Raw genomic sequence first — 16,556 nt, 5'->3', positions numbered from 1 at the left:
CTTCGGCTCATGTTCAGTAGACCAGGCCTCCAACTCCAGCCTTGTTAGGGCAGGTATTACTTAAGCCTCAGAACAAAGGCCAGCTTGAAACATGAGGGCTGGACCAATAGTGTGAAAATTAGTGGGAAATTCAGATAAAGACTAACCAAACTTAGGACTTCTGTGCTGAAATGATCATGACTTAATACAGAAATTACATCTCTTTTTAAAGGCATGAGAGTTATTATGATCTTGATTTCCAAGTTCACCACTGCAAACACTTAAGGCTGCAGGATGCTTACTAAATGGCCTCAGGCATGGCTCTACTTCCCAAGAACAATTTGAGTGGAAGAGAGATAGATCTCTGCTTATTGATGAAATACAACTCACCAGAAAGGCAGGTAACTTCTCAGGTGTTCTTTAGGACTTTTACCATAAATGTATAATGCAAAATGGTGAAGTTGGTAAAAGTGGTTTTACCTAGTGCCTGCATGTTAGGAATACATCTCTGTTTCTCCCCAGCCCTACTGTATGAAGTCACTCAGAGGATCGCTTTTCACATTTACAGCTCTGATGAAGCAGGCTGGTGAGGGGCAGGGACAGATCTGCTAGGAGCAGCCCGGCGTCTTTATTTGTGTTCTGCCTGTTCAGAGCAGGGAGGAGGAGGGATATCTTTGGATTTTGTCACAGCAGAGGCTGCGTGAATGTTTCCTGGCATAAATGTTTAATTTAGTGACCATATTTTTCAATTTGCTGATAAAAACAAGGATGTGTTTTGGGGATCTAGAGAGCTGCTCCCCATGCCTTTTCAGAGATCCCTCTATGCTGCAAAGCCACAGGGGATGATGGAGAGACAGGGACAGACTGAAGACCCAAAGGAGACCTTGCTGATATGGTATATGAGTAGCAACTACCTCGTGAAGTAAGGTAGGTGCTACTCATATAACGAGGCAAACTGGATTTTAGGAAGAGAACAGCTGGTCTCATAATTTCATATCAGAAGAATATGTATATGAATGCAAGGCAAATTTACACATAGTAACAGTAGCATAAATTAACACCTTAACTCCCTAAAATGATATAAAGTAGTCAGTCCTGACTAGTGGTTTTTTTTTTCCTTGAGTGTCAGATGTTTTTTCAGTTAAAGAAAAACCAAAACAAAACTCTGGCTCTGAATAATGTCCTTCTTCATCTTCATTCAACATTCATTCAGTGTAAGGTGATGAAGGTATATTTTAGGTTGGACTCTACAGAAGAAATAAATATGTGGCCCATAAGCCAATAGCTGGAAAACCCTTCCTCACTGTCTCAGTAGTTTCAAGTTTCTTTCAAGTTGGCGGAAATTACTTGAGCTCATACGCTAAGCTTACCAAAACCATGCTTGAACTAGGAGGGTTTATGAGCATGGAGCTGAAGGGAGGTGTGCCACCAGAAATAGCTTCTGGCACTATAAGGTGAAGCCACCAAAGCCAGTCACCTGTGAGTGCAGTGAAGTTCATAAGAACACATTCATCTTCTACAAATCTGCTCCCCTGATCCCAGATTTTGCAAGAAAATTCTGCCTGCAACTATGTTAGCAGACAGCAGTAACCTTCCTGTCCTCCTCATTCAGTAGGAATCCCAACATTTTAATGAAGAATCAACCATACAAAAAGATGAGGGATCACACAACTGTCCAGAAAGGTCTGAGAGATGGAACCTGAATCTTAAAATACAGCCCTCCTGAATGAGTTTAAATAATTTAGCTACATCAGACAAGATGCACAAATATGGTCTTGATACCTAAGCAGAGGAGACTTCAGTGCTTTTAGCCATGCTTCTAACTACACAACAAGAATGTTCACAGTTAGCATTAACAGACAGTACTTTAAGTAGTACATAAAAGAGGTGCAAAACTTAAAAGTTTGTGTTTTAACCAGAAAAAGTTAATAAAAGAGCAGGTTATGTTTATTACGAAGAAACAGTAGTGCTTACTTTTTGAGATTTTGCCTAAATGACAAGTGAGTAGTTGAAATGAAGATCAGAGTTATTAATGAGCTTTTATTTCAAAATTATTCTTGCCCCTTTCTGGAGAGATAAACCATATTTTGAGAGCCCCTAATTTCTTTGAAGTGGATGGTCCTTTAGGGTTTGCATTTTGTAGTGTTGTAAAAACAGAGAGCGCTTACTGCCTGTCAATTTTATTTTAGTCTGTTTCATACATTTACAAAAGCTTACAGTGAAAAAACTCATATTTTTTACTAGCAGAGAGAAAGGATTAGATTCTTTATTGCACAGATTAGAAAATATTGTCCTTCTGTTACTGTCAGTAAAATCATCACCTGAGGCTCACCCTTGGGTCTGGTGAGCAAATGAATAATTTTCTGACCTTTTCCCTGATCAGTGGACTGATGGACACTGGTATTTTCCCATGGCTATTTTCCTCTAATATAAAATTTACACAAAACTTTTGCCTGCACTGAATTTCAGTGATCTCACCAGGTTCTCTAGTGACCTCCTGCAGTAGATCTTTAAAAGACCTGCTGACTGTGGACAGGGGTCCCCTCTTCATCCCAAATAGGTCTTCAGATCTCAGCAACGCTCTAAGCCCTTTGGATAATTATCCTGATTCAGCTCTTCAGAAATCTTGCTTGCAAACACCCTAGGTTATTTCTCTGGAGCTGCTGCATCAAGGGTGATCCTGTTGACAGCAGTTGTGAATCAGTGGTAAGCTCAGGTGAAACTTGGAAGTAAAGCAAAGTCTGCTAATGTGGCAATAAGTCAAATGAGCCAAGAGCTGTTTATTGGCAATTAAAAGCTTAAAAGCTTAAACTAGGCCTATAATCTGTACTTTTCGTAGAAAGTGCTGCAGGTCATACAAAATGAAGTGCTTGTTAAACAAAGTGGGGATAGTTAATAGAAGTGAGACTTGGGAAGCTCTGACTGCACTGCAGTCATGGGTGCTTGGCCACTTGCACCTTTAGCCCAGGCAGCCTTTTGTGGTGGTTCAGAGCCTCTCTGGGCTTTCAGAAAACTCCCTTTGTCAATTGAAAACAATCTGGATATTGGACGTGTCTGAAATAAACCCCATCTGCTTTCACTTTATGTCCATATTGTTGAATAAAGATAAATAGGTATCTTTTGTTAAATAAAGAAGCTTGAAGTCCATCTTGTTATACAAACAAAGCCAATTAGATTGGATTTAGAAAAGCCTGAATAGCCTTCATATAAGAAAGCCAAGGGCAAGATCAAGCTCTCTTGTGCTAGTAGTACAGACAGCATCAGCTGCCAGAAACCTTCTGCAGTAAAATGTGTCCATATAGAAGAAGAGCAGAAGAAACCAACACAGAATTTCCTGTTAATCCTGATGATTTAGGATTTATACACTGCAACCTGTGGAAATATGAGCTGCACTTATACCAGACATATTGGATAAAACAAGAATGTTTATAATAGACATTTCAATATATTTAATTTAAAAGTCTGTAACTACTAAATGTACTGATAAAAGTGTTAAAGTACTGGAAGCAAGAAAATAATTTACATGTGAAAAATTGAAAAAGAACCTTTAGTTTGTGAAATGTAACATAAAAAACTCCAGTGCAAGCAAGCAGGCAGAGGATTGAAACTAAGAAAGGGTTGACAACAGCTCTGTGTATCTTTTTACAGGATAAAAGCAGTCTTGACTCAAATTCTTAATGAAAATTTCATTAAAATAATTTTCTGCTTGTCCTCATCAATGTCTATGCTAGTTATAAGTTTTGTTAACTCCAATTCCTCTCTCCAGTCTTCTCAATCTGAAGCATTTGCAGTTGGCTAGAAAACAAAGGAGACAAAGTAACTTGGAGAACAAAAGTCAGGGTATTGTCCCACAGTTCTTCATTCAAATATTTTAATTGTCTTAATAGTGAGATTTCAAGACATCACATCCACAAAACACTACCAGGTCTTTAAAGGAAAGAGGTTAAATCTATGTGCAAAATCATGTATGCAGGAAAGGCCATTCGCTGTATATGGCTTTTGATGATGAACTGTTTTAAATATGAGATGTATTGCTGTCATTTATTTTGCTATAGTGGTGATGGAACTAAAAGCCACATGCTGTTTAAAGTACTTTTCTTTTGACAATGCTGTGATAATCTGGCCCAGTCAGAATAAAAACAAAATATGTGTGTTCTCATCCATATTAGAATAAGCAATAAGGAGAACAAAGGAGCTAGTAATCACTGTAGGATACAAGTGAATCAAAGGGTATCTTGGATCAAAATAGTTTCTATGCCCTTCACTACTAATTTATAATTTCTTTGTAAAAAAGCTGCAGTAATGAACTAAACCAATTAAAAGCACAGACAAGCACAATATAGAGCTGTGTGGAAACACACTTGAACTTTTGACTTCTTTGATGCCTTTTGTTTGCTAATCCATGTGTCAGAAGAGCATCCAGGATTTCTGAGCAGAGTCCTGGGATTTAGGCACACCTGACTGACTTTTGGTCTGTGTGGCCACATGCTTTGCGTGCATGACAAGTCAGTATCTCAGTGTTTTATTTAGCACTCCATTCCACTGTGTGCAGTGATCTTCAGAGGAGCAGTCAGATAATTTGATAGTGGCTATCCTCTTACACATTCTTGGCCATGCTTGTGTAATGGTTCCCAGTGCACTGCAGCATACCTGCACTGATAATTTAGGCACAGCTATACCTGTCCTGTGCTGGAATCATTTTGCTCACAGGCGTGGGTGCAGCGGTAGGAGATGATGATAATAAAATCCATCGGCTGCAGGTGACTCGTGGAATGGTAACCTCCAGAGCCGAGAGCATCACACCCAGCTGTCCATCAGGGCTCTCTGGGGTGTGCACATCTCTATGGAGAAACTGTAGTGCCTCACCCGAGTCATTTATCTCTGCCATATCAGCAGGAGATCCTCATGTCAGTCTCACTTTTAAACATTTCCTCTCCTTTTACACCTAACATTCTAAAGATTGCAGCAGGACTTTCAGTAACGCTCTGAATACCAGCCAGTACTATAAAGTGCTAGAGACCTGTAAATGTTAGCATAAGTTGGAAAACAACAAACAGCAGCATGAGGGGATGATTGCTCTTCTCTACAGAGGTTGTTGTGCATATGCAGTTGCTGCACCGATGAGTTCCCGCAGTGCTTCAGTCCCCGAAGCCAGGAGAGAAGCCAGCTCTGTGCTGCAGTGCAGTGCAGCTACAGCAGTGGCTGGGTGCTGTCAGGAGCCTGCTTATAGCCAGGAGTCCCTTCCCATCTGCTGCCTCCTCTCTGATGTGCCTACCACCTCTACCACCACCTTTCAGCCATAATAGCTTTATTTGCAGTACTGTTCGTTTCTAGCTCATCCTGAGCCGCATGAGAGCTCTTCTCTTTTCTTCTTCTGACACAATACAAGACGCTCATTAAAAATGACACCAACAGTGAGAACCATGAAAGATTTTAAAAGCATATAGCTTGACATTTACCCACTACCCAGTGTGTTTTTTTCCCAGAAGCTCAGGAGACTATCCTGCCAGAGAGATGCAGTCCCTCCTTCACTGTCCCATTGCTTTCCTCAAAGGAACCAATCATGTCCAGAACTCTTTCATATTATGTTGTTTCTTCTTTTTTTTTTCCCCCTTTTATATTTTCCTTTAATTGTCCCTGCACTCATGAATTCAGGGGAGAGTTTGAAAGGAAAGGTATGTAATAAGTTGAAACTGCTTCTTCTCAACTATTTAAGCAGTCAAATAACCAGAGGAACTTTTGTACAGGTCTGCAAATCTAGAACATATTTGAGACACATTTGCTACATAAACTCTGCAATAAGCTAGTCTGCTCTGATTTATTGATATTTCACTGCAGTACTATTCTGAAACAAAACACTAGGAGGTATTTCTGGGCATCACCCGACAGCATATTGCCTTCCTTCAGCTCCACACATCTTACCCTGTCTTTAGTACACAGCGGCTGCATGAGCAGTGACACATCACATAACCTGCCTGAGGCTGAGCAAGACTTTGAATAACATTTTCACACTCTAATTTCATTCTGTAATTGACAGACAATTAGGAATAGACAGATAAGTAAATATTCAGGCTCTTTGCTTTTAGCTGAAGTGGGAGAAACAATTCAGAATTTACCGGTGAGATTCATTCTTGGCTTTCATACTTAGTAGTTTTCATTTATGGAGCTAGCTAATTTATTAGTTCCCTAGTCCTGTGGAGAGATTTAAAAAGAATACTTTTATGAGCCTGTGTTAGTGACAGGTATAATCTCTTAGTTTAATTTTCCAGCTAAAGAGATTTCCGCTGCTGGGGCCCCACTGATCAGGTATCTGATCCTCAATATCAGCATCATTTGAAACAACATCACGTGGGCTTCTTTTCCCTGAGCTGTAAATAACAAAGAAAGAAATTGGGCTAAGCAGTTATGTGAGCCATGACTCAGCTCTATTGCCCAAATTAGAAGAGTGTTAGTTCCATTAAATAAACAAGGAATTTGGCCAGTTTTCATGAGCTCTCCCCACAGCTGAAAGCATGTGTAAGAGTAAAGGAGTGAGGAGATAAAGCATTCTTTGCTTCCTAGGGCAATATACGTGACTTCAATCTGACAATCAGAACCTTGCTAGGGAAAGGCTGAACATTTCTCCCATGCCCAGGTACAAGGAGTATTTTTCCATTAGAAAGGAAATTTTAAGTTGGAATATCACATTAGAGAATTTTTTTCCTAGAATTCCTAGTGGGTTTTGTTTTTTCTTAAATCCATACTAGTACATCCCCTGCAGTAATCCATCTATATCACCATTGAGGAAAGATTTGCATGATCTCACTGTGCTGACAAATTTGACAGACCTAATGTACTACATTTCTAGGGTTTTCTTCCCACACACAAAAAAAAAACCTGGAAAAAAATTATTCAAACAATTTCAAAAATATTTTATGCTCCTGTCAAATTCAATGAATTAGCTTCAGTTATACATTAGATTTTTCCTATATTTTGCTCTCAACTTTTATAACATATTTTTTATTAAAGGTAAAATTAATCTACATTTTCCATTCAAGAAAAATTGTAAATTGCACAGTTCTAAGCAGCGGCCTCTTTAAGGTTTGTGATGGCAGAACTGAACAGGTTTGACTCAGATTTCCAAGATGCAAGAGCAAAAAGTGCCTTATATTCCTAATTTTAATAGTTTGCAAATCAGGAACCTGATATTCAATTTTAGCTGCTATTTTATCTTGTCTTTTTCTTTAATACATAAACACAGTCACATGAATTAAATTAAGACTATTTTCCATTGCGCTTTTCAGACACTTTTCTCATACTCTGTTGCTTAGACACTGGAAACAAGAATACCTTGTCCCAGTTAGGAAAATTTAATAGATTCGACTAAGCATTTCTTTGCCTTCCCTGCATCTGCTAAGAAATCAAATTCTTTGCTACTTGTTCTGAGCAAGCTGCACGCCTGCCTTGTTCACAGGCTCAGAGTTACATCGCTCAGCAGTACACAGGAGGAACTGGGGGCCACTGCTTTTCCACTGCCATTCTGAGTCACTTGAGGACACCATGCAAACCTATTTATCCTGTTTGAAAAGACGGTGTTGAATCTTCCCTCCTGCATGTTCTGATTTGGAAGACAGATGCCAAATGGAGGCAGCGGAATCAATTTAAGAACGCAGCAAAAAGGACATTTGAAAAAAAGCTGAAAGAAAATCACATTTCTGGGGCTCTGTCTCTCCTTTAATTGCAATCACCAGTCAAGATCCTAATCAATGCACATAAATTGTCACAAGACTATCAGGGATGAATTTTTGAAGCTGCAGCTTGGGGTTTACAAGGGCTTAATAAAGAATTAACACTTATCATTATTAATTTTTTTCCTGAACTTTTCCATTAGCATTCCACCTCAAGGTTGCCCAATGCATTCATCTTCTTAAAAAATTGAAACGTTAGACTGATAAAACCAGACAGCCTGTGTGCCTATTCAGAATCTTATGTTGTTTTTCTGATTCTTTTCTGAAGAACCCCTGGGTCATCTCACTGACCAGGTCTGTTGGATTCATGGCTGTGCCAGCTCTCCTTCACTCTTAAATAAGCAAATGTTTGCCAGCTGCTAACCTGGCCTTGGAAAACACAGCTATCTTATTCTACTTTTTTCCCACTTCCCTGTAAGTTTTGGCTCAATTTCAGAGTAAAAACTGTTTACCCAGCTTTGCTCAAGTGGATATCCCTTCAGGTTGTTTCAACTTGCCAAATCTTTACTCTATTAATTTATCTTTTCCAACTTGAATTCTCAGTGCAATGCACATTTAAATACTTACTTTATTGCCGCCATCTAACAGAAGATATGTGATTCCTTTGCAATCTGAAGAAAAAACCATTTTGGGTTTGCTGCTGTATTACACCCACTTGGAAGAAACAACCCGCACCTCCAGAGACCTAGAATTTCACTGGATTATTCTTCTTTTATCTTTCTTTCTGAATGCATTACCAGATTCTTATTGCATTAATTTTCACTGCGTTCCCCATAGTCATGCCTTCTTACAGGAAAGAAGAAATTATACGTATGTTGATTTCGATGCAAATAGGTAGCTCTTTCTAAATGTATCTTATCTTCATATTAAGGTAAATGCCCTCCTCATTTAGGAGGTAAAGCACATCATTTAGGAAGGTTTAATAGGTGAGGACTGTAAAGCCCATTTGAATTTCATATTTGTGCTTCCCCCTGAACTAGCTTAATTATGCTAACATCTGAAGGCAGTGCCTGCTTACAAAAGCTAGCTAATGAAATACTGATATTCAAACTCCTACAGAATAAGCAACAGAAAATTTCTCTCAGAGCAAGTATATAGGAAAATTTTAGTTAAGAATCTTCATATGAGCCCATTTCTGAATAAAAGCCTCCTTTAGTTCAGTGATTCTAGTCTAACCATACTACTTTAAAAGACCATTCTGTACTTTTCCCTCTTCAGCATTACCTTCAGATTATAGCCTTTATGTTCCGTACTTCTCACGCTTGAGAGAGTCACGGAACGACTTTAAGAAGGTGACCCTTTAGAAAGCCACTAAACTTTCAGAAAAGCCTTGTAGTATTATGTTAACTTCAGCCTGTAATGAAAGATTATAATGGTGCTTTAGCAGCAAGGAGGTGCTATAAGATAGGATGGAAAAAACATACCCAAACTCTGCTGTTTCTCTACTGTGGCAAATAACATGACCAGAGAGGAGGAGAAACTCTTTTTGGGGTTCATGTCAAGTTTTAGACAGTAAAAACAGCACACAGGTTAATGCCTCTTATAGATTGGAGCCAGCTTCTATTTTAGTTCAAAATCTTCAATAATATTAAGAAATACTGAAAATTTTTGTTATAATTCAAATGTCTTAAAAACTTCTTCACTATTTATGTACTGTGGCCTAAAAGCTGACATTTTTCAGTCAAACAAAAGAAATAAACTTTTTCTTTCTACCTTAAAAATGTAACTGATGTACCTGTCACTAAATATTACAGAATTATCAAGATATTCATTGCCATTTATGAATATATCAAAATCACCTAAAATAGAGTACCTAGAAACCAGAGAGCTACCATGGATATAATCAACTGAAAGAACAGTGAAGCAATCCCAAGCATGCCATTAATAAAACATGACTTCAATTTTATTGTAAAAAATTGACTCATCTTTACTAGTTAGAAGATTTAAACAGAACTTAGGGAGGCTTAACATAATACAGTTGCCCATCAAGAAAGGAGGTTTTCAATCCAAACCTCTTCTTAGATATGATTACACTGATTTATAACCAGATTGGAGCTGACCAAGAGTTGAAGGTAGGCCAGCTTAAGCTGTGGACACGCAGGAAGCTGCTGCAAGGCAAATTAAGCACACTACCTTTGGCCCCTGTTATCTCAGGCACAGGCTAATTGAGCAGCACTTCCCTAAGCTCTTTCTCTTAGGTGGATGAGAAATATATTAAGGGTGCAAGGTTTCAGAGAGATAATAAGCCATTAGGGTGTCAGACAACTGTAACTTAGAAAGAAATGAGAAAAAATATCCATACCATGAGAACACACAGTTATGAAGTGAAATTTTAAGAGAAAGGAGCCAAGGGGGAAAAAAAAAAAAAGCAAAAAAAAAACCCCAAAACTGAGATGAGATCTATGGTAAAAAAAGTCTTTAAAATGGAGTTAGTTACTCATCTAACTGGTGGTATGTTTGGCTCCTGTGAAAACTAGTAGACAAAGGAGCTGAATCTCCCGTAAGAAGAGAAATATACCATGGAACTTGCAAATTGTTAATTATAACAGCAATGTTGTAGTGTCACAATGCAGTAGTGTCAGCTGTCTTCCTAAAAGAAGGTAAATGTGGGAAGTTGTAGCAGAATGCCAAGCATCCCTCTCTCTATGAAAGAGGAATCAGTCTCTGACAATCTTTTAAGAGTATTTCCTTGGCATACTAACACATGCCAAGCAGCATTTGAAAATCTGCTTGCTTCCATTGCAATGAAAACCTATGACCCCAGACAAATGGGAGCTATAAAACTGGAGCTGGGGTCCCATGCTAAAAGTAGCCCTCTGAAGGCAGACTGCAGTTGAGTTGGCCATGTATTTCCATGGCTAAGGGATGTCTCAAATGGAAATAATAGCTGGAGATTAATGTTGGCTATATATTTAGGTTACCCCTAAGCAAGAAAGTACTTTGAGGCACTTTTGTAATGTTTCTAAGTTGTGATCCAGAACCCAGTCCCCTGTGTCCAAGAATAAACACAGCCTCGAGCGCGCCTGCCGTTCTATTACCTGGGGTACCAAAGGCAGCAGAGTCCATTTCACTGGCATTCACTGCTTCTGGAGAAACAGGAGTTTTGGAGAAAATTATTATTACTGCTTGCTACCCCAGACAATAAAAGAATGACAAGGCAGAGGAGTTTTCTCACCCAACTGTGTGAGTGGGTGCATTGAATGCCAGGATCTGGAGCAATATTTTTCCAGGTGAACACTTCCCTGTGCTGTCTGATAAAGTCAACTAGTCAAAAGATTTCCAGGAGGCGAGGAAACATCAGCTTATTCTCTGAGGACTCAAGAACTTCATGCCTGTAGGGCTTCAAGTATCAGTAGTCCATGAACAAAAAGGAGTGGTTTAATTAACTCTTGATTATTTCTTGATGTAGTTAAGTGGAAAAACTCACTGTCAGCAATTGACATTAAAGTATAATACTCTCTGGACAATGAAAATGAAGAAGCTTTGCAAGTTCTGGTGCTGTCTTCTGAAATAAACTATCCATGTGAAGCATTTTAAACAATTCCCTATGCCAGTTAATAAGCTGGGTTGCACAGTTGTCTGTACATCTCATAACTAGGTTCATAATTATTCTGCTATTTTGCTACAGCTGAACATTATGTATTATGTGATAGATCTTTGTCTTGATTTAGTCTAACAATTTTAATAGCAACATAGAGTTTAATGTATCATACACCTCCATGGGAATATAATACTATTTTACTGGAAAGTAGGTCCCAAAAAAGTTGCTAATGACAGAAGAAAAATACCAATTAAATTCTTCATATTTTTATCCTATTATACTACTGTGCTTTTTGTGTATGTGTTAATGAGATGCTGGCTGAGAGAAAATTCTGATTTTAAAATGTTACTCGGTTAAACAAGCATACTCTTTTCTAACTGACAAATACAAAGTTCTTTTTATTAGCAAAAGATACCACTCAAATAACTGCAGGAAAGGACAATTTTTAGATTTAAGAAATAGGAAATCATTCAGACTAACAGAAAAGAACTATAAGTGGATTGTCTGGGGAATAATTCATGCACATTCACCACTGTTTTTGAAATTTTGTCCTGGTTATTTTCAAGTCAGCCTTAGCAACCTGTAATCACACACTCTTTTTGTAATAAACTACTCTTTTTTCTCTCCACAGCCCTGGGTGAGAGTAGTTTCAAAACTCAACCCAACATTCAGATATTTTAAAATTATGACTATAAACATAAAGCACAATTTTGCTAAAGAAGTACTGAAATTATTACAGTTACTATCTTCAGGTTCCAAAAACATTAAAACTGGACAAAACACATTAAATTATATATATATATATATATATATATATATATATATATATACATTTGAGTATTTGAAAGTAATTTTTCAAAATCTACTTTCATCACAAGCACTTGGAAAAGGAGCCATTTCAATAGAAGGAAAATCTAACCTGAAAAATATTTTGGTGAAATTTATAAAGTGTAAGAATTGCTAAGCTTGGTATGCACTAGTTGAATAAGAAAAAATTGCCCTATTCAGATAAAATTAAAATTTGCATTCAGGCTAAAGAATGAAAACTAAACAAAGTGACTTATACAAAGGCTGCTCACTTCTACAATTAGTACCACGTAGTAGATGTTACTGCCATGATCATGAAATGAATAAATGATGTCTCATTAACTGTATGCTTCTCAACAAGTAAAGTAAATGTGGAAAGACATTCAGTTTAATGAAAACTTTGCACCAGGTAGAAGCCAAATGTTCACCTCTTGCAGCAAAATCACATGTCTCAGAGAACTTATGTCCTGTAATCTCCCAGTGAAACAAGTGCAGTGCATAAAAATATATAACACACACAGCTTTAGGAGCTTTGGATTATGTAGAAGTTACAGGAACATTCACAGCAAGGAGCTGCTGAAGTGGCTTCCTTCTACCAGTTGCTCACCGAGAAGCAAAGCAAACTAAGTATGAAATAATTATGATCCTTTTTTTTCCCTTTTCTCATCCTTCTTCTTTATTTTTATTGATTTGGGATCCACATATGATCATGGTTAGATACTGGATGCTGAGCAGGCCCTTTTTACTATTATCATGACTGTGGTCTTAAGTCTGTTGAATTATCTCTGTTGACTGAAGTCTAACAGAGTTTGTGCAACACTGGGTGCAGACTTTAAATCCATGGTTAGGCTCATGGACATGGTGTGTTTATTCAGTTTGTCACTGGAAGAGTTAAAGGTGATGCATTCAATGTTGTGTAAAGTCTGTGTAGGTGTTCCCAAATCTGCTCTTATCCTGAATTGTGCCCTGGAGTAGCATTGTTCAGATTTGTATTTCAGTAATTGGTTGGTTTCTGTCAGGAGAAGTAACTGTGTTGAAGAGACTTTGTTTGTTTGGGAGACATGGAAGCCAAAATAAATTTCCTATGGTACATGACTTTCCTCAGGTAGTTTCCAATTAGCATGACCTCTTTGGTGATTCAGATGCATGTGAAATTTGTGAGGTAAGGCCCTTGTAATTATGGCTCCAGATTTGGTGTTTTGTTTTTTTGTTTTTTTTTTTTTTCTATAATGACTTGTACAAGCTGGAGGTGCTTTAGATGGAAGAATTTCTGGTTTGGTAGGCAATTAGATAGCTATGAGATACCATCAGTATGCAAACTAAAGGGGACCATGATTATTTCTATCTTGGAGAATCTTGCAGGGGGCAACCCTAGATTCTGAATGAAGAGTTCACTTTTCTTTTCAGCAACAAGAAATTACTGATGGAAGAAATATATGCAAAACCTAGGGCTTTTCAAAAGTAGATTTCAAGCCTGAGGTGGAGTAGGCTATAGGGAAACTGAAAGGGCAGTGCAGTTTCTATTTTCTGTCAGGTAACTAGAAAACCACTGCAGCCCTATCTAAAATTAATTGAAATCTCTCATAATGGAGGTTCTTGGAGATGAACAAGGATTGGAGCTCTCTCAGGGCCTCAGAAGTGAGGACGGAATTCTTGGCCCCAGCCCTGCTCAGTTATGTTCTGCAGACATCACTTCTCATCTTGTTTGGCAGAGGAAAGGCTTTTTTTGGAGCAGCAGGGGCACAGATGCTGCAGCTCTGCCAGCCTGTGAGCACGCACTGCAGTCCCTGCCATGGGGAAAGCCTGTCTCCATTGCCCACAAGTGCAACAGATTTCCTCAGAAATGGAATCTCAGAAACATTTATCAAAAAGGCATTGTTTTATCAGGTCTGCTGGAGCTCCCAAAGCCCAAAATTTGGGCACTGTTGATCCTGTTGCCCAGTCCTCAAGCTGCTTGGAGCATAATTTTAGCCTGAGGGATGGCAGGAGAAGATATTCCTTGGGCAGCTGCCAGGGTGTGTTCTTGGGGAGATGGGTTTTCACAGGGTTACAGATTCCCTGGCCAGCACCCAGGCTGCTGACACACCTCTGGGCTGGCCCTGGCAGAGCGGTGTCCCAGGGCAGCTTGCTAACACACCAGCCCCATGGGAAGGTGACAGCAATTTTACTGAAAGGCTGTTTTGCACTTCTGATGCTGGTGGCTTGCAGTCAGTCCCCCTGCAAGCTGATGCCACAGGCCTGATGTTCTCAGCTCGTGTTGGCAGATATTTGTTTACTTACACAGATAATTTTTCTCCCTTTCTCCTCCTTTCTGTGTATATGTACAGGCCCTAGGTTTAAATAATTTATCTCCAGGAATATTTGCCATATGAAATCACTCCACTGGGAGGGTCTATCAGGAAAGATCTAGACAGAGATCTTTCTCCTGCAAACTCTTAACTTGTAAATTCCAGAAACAAAATCAAGAAACAGAGGTGCAAACCAATAGCTAGAAATTTAAGACATGAATTATTCTCATGCCATAGATCCTTGGTTGAAGCTTGAAGAGGTGGATCTTTTACATCATGCATGATATTTTCTTCTGAGCAATAGAATGAGCAGCAAAAAAATAATCAGTTCTGCTTCCAAATGAGGTGAGTCTTTTGATGCGAGGTGTTCTTAGCTGACTGCTCAGACATGTTCCCAGATGATAAGAACACAGATCAAAAATCTTACACAGAAATGAACTAGAAAGCCCTTAGGACCAGAGCAAATTCTATCTGACTAGAAAATGAATTCTGATAGGTTCCTATCAACTTTAATTACTTTAAGACTATTATCCGTGTAAGAGGCTTCTCTGGCATTTCTAAGGAACAGGTATATTTAATAAATGAAGAACTTAGTAAAAAGTATTCCCTAATTACACTCATTAGAAAATTTAAGCTACAAGAAAACCAATAAAGCTTCTGCTGTATCTCACACAGACAGCAATTAATGAACAGTTATCTTAAGGCTGAATTAGCAAGCAACCTTTGCTTTCTTGAAAATTATACTCGAGGCATCGTTTTAGTGAAAGAGGATGTCTTATACATGTTCTGAGTAACTGTCCTCAGTCTGCAATTTGAAAACCATGTTGCCATTAATTAATGATGTACTGGTGTCAGAATTGTAACAGATGCAGAAATGAGCATTTTGAAATAGTACATGAACCAAAAGAAAGGCAAAAGACAAGCTACAGAAATGGGCATTTGGATTATTTTCTTTGAAGAACTCCACAAATTAAATAGTGCATGAAGTCACCTGCTGTCACACAACTTACCACATTGAAAGGTCTGCAGTAAAAATAGAGTTTTTTGTCTGCTTTTACAAACCTCCCTAATCATTGTCTTTCTGGACTAGTTTCTGTAAATGCAAGTCTATTCTCTGGAATAGATGACACATGGAAGAAATATTTCTATTGTACACCAAAGAAACCAGAAAGAATTAACATTTCTGTATTTTATTTCTTTACCAAGCTGTACTTAAATTCTCTGCCTCTCTTAGAAATGGGCAGGCTCCTCTATTGCATGTTATCCTCAACCTAAACTTAAGGCATGCAGGACTTTAGTGTTAATTAAATATGTTATGAAAACTATTCCCTAAATGAAACACTGTCCCTAGATAGCAAAAATTATTTGACTGTTTTAAAGAAATGTTAGCTGTGTACAGCAAGAAACCCTTCAATTAATCACATCCCTTATGTTGCAAATGCAAAGATAAATAACTTATGTTGAAAATGCACAGCTAAATTCTTGAGTTAATACTTTGATCAGTTAAATGCTGATTAAAAGTGTCTTAAGTAAACTGTTGAGACAATGTAATGCTTAATATCATTTGAATCAGTTACGCGTGTTTCCCTTCAAGCCTTAAAGTAAATAACCTCTCACCTTTTGGTTTGATAACCTTTCTTCTAAGTAAAAGGTCATTTAAGGTTGTTGCTTTTCCTCCAGTTTGGTCCTTTGGTCCCTCTTGGAAGAAATACAGACTTCAACTCTCCTTTTTGTAGGTTATCTAAGACTTGTACAGGAAAGGTCTGTTCAGGGCAAAGCAGAGGCACGAAAAGGTCATCCTAACCTTTTCATGCCTCTGCTTTGCCCTGAATGGAGTGGTGTTTTGTCACTGGGCTACATAATTAGGGCCTCCTTCACTTCATTAGATCTCAGGCACCCTGTGGGGCTAGTAACAAACTGAACCAAGTTTCCAAGGAAAGCTCTCTCTCCTGTGTGTAATGTCTTAATTAAAAAATTAAGTCATTCTGAATTCTGACTTGGACAGGTTTAACTTTGATCACAAAGAGACATGCAAAAAGAATTGCCTTTTTCTGTAGGAAAACTCCAAAAGGTACTGGAAACCTGTATTAATCTGCCCCACTGAGGAAAGGCTCCTGAGTGTTGAGAGAGAAAACTCTGGCATGACTGGGAACTACAGCATCACTTGCGTAGGTTTCACAGTAATTAGGGAAAATTGTGAAGAGAGGGAAAAAA

The 16,556-nt window shown here is 38.4% G+C and overlaps 1 long non-coding RNA gene across 1 annotated transcript in view; it reads right to left on the bottom strand.

The window, feature by feature from the left end:
• Window positions 1-16,104, bottom strand: part of LOC131586617 (uncharacterized) — a 62,637-nt gene extending 46,533 nt beyond the window's left edge. Inside the window, exon 1 of the long non-coding RNA XR_009279187.1 lies at window positions 15,960-16,104. This is a non-coding gene — a long non-coding RNA (uncharacterized LOC131586617). The remainder of the gene's footprint in view (window positions 1-15,959) is intronic.
• Between the last annotated feature and the right edge of the window lie 452 nt (window positions 16,105-16,556).

This window comes from Poecile atricapillus, chromosome 1 (genome assembly GCF_030490865.1).
Source record: "Poecile atricapillus isolate bPoeAtr1 chromosome 1, bPoeAtr1.hap1, whole genome shotgun sequence".
Taxonomy (NCBI): domain Eukaryota; kingdom Metazoa; phylum Chordata; class Aves; order Passeriformes; family Paridae; genus Poecile; species Poecile atricapillus.
Note: the sequence above shows the minus strand (reverse complement) of the source record. Positions and strands in the feature narration are given on the sequence as shown.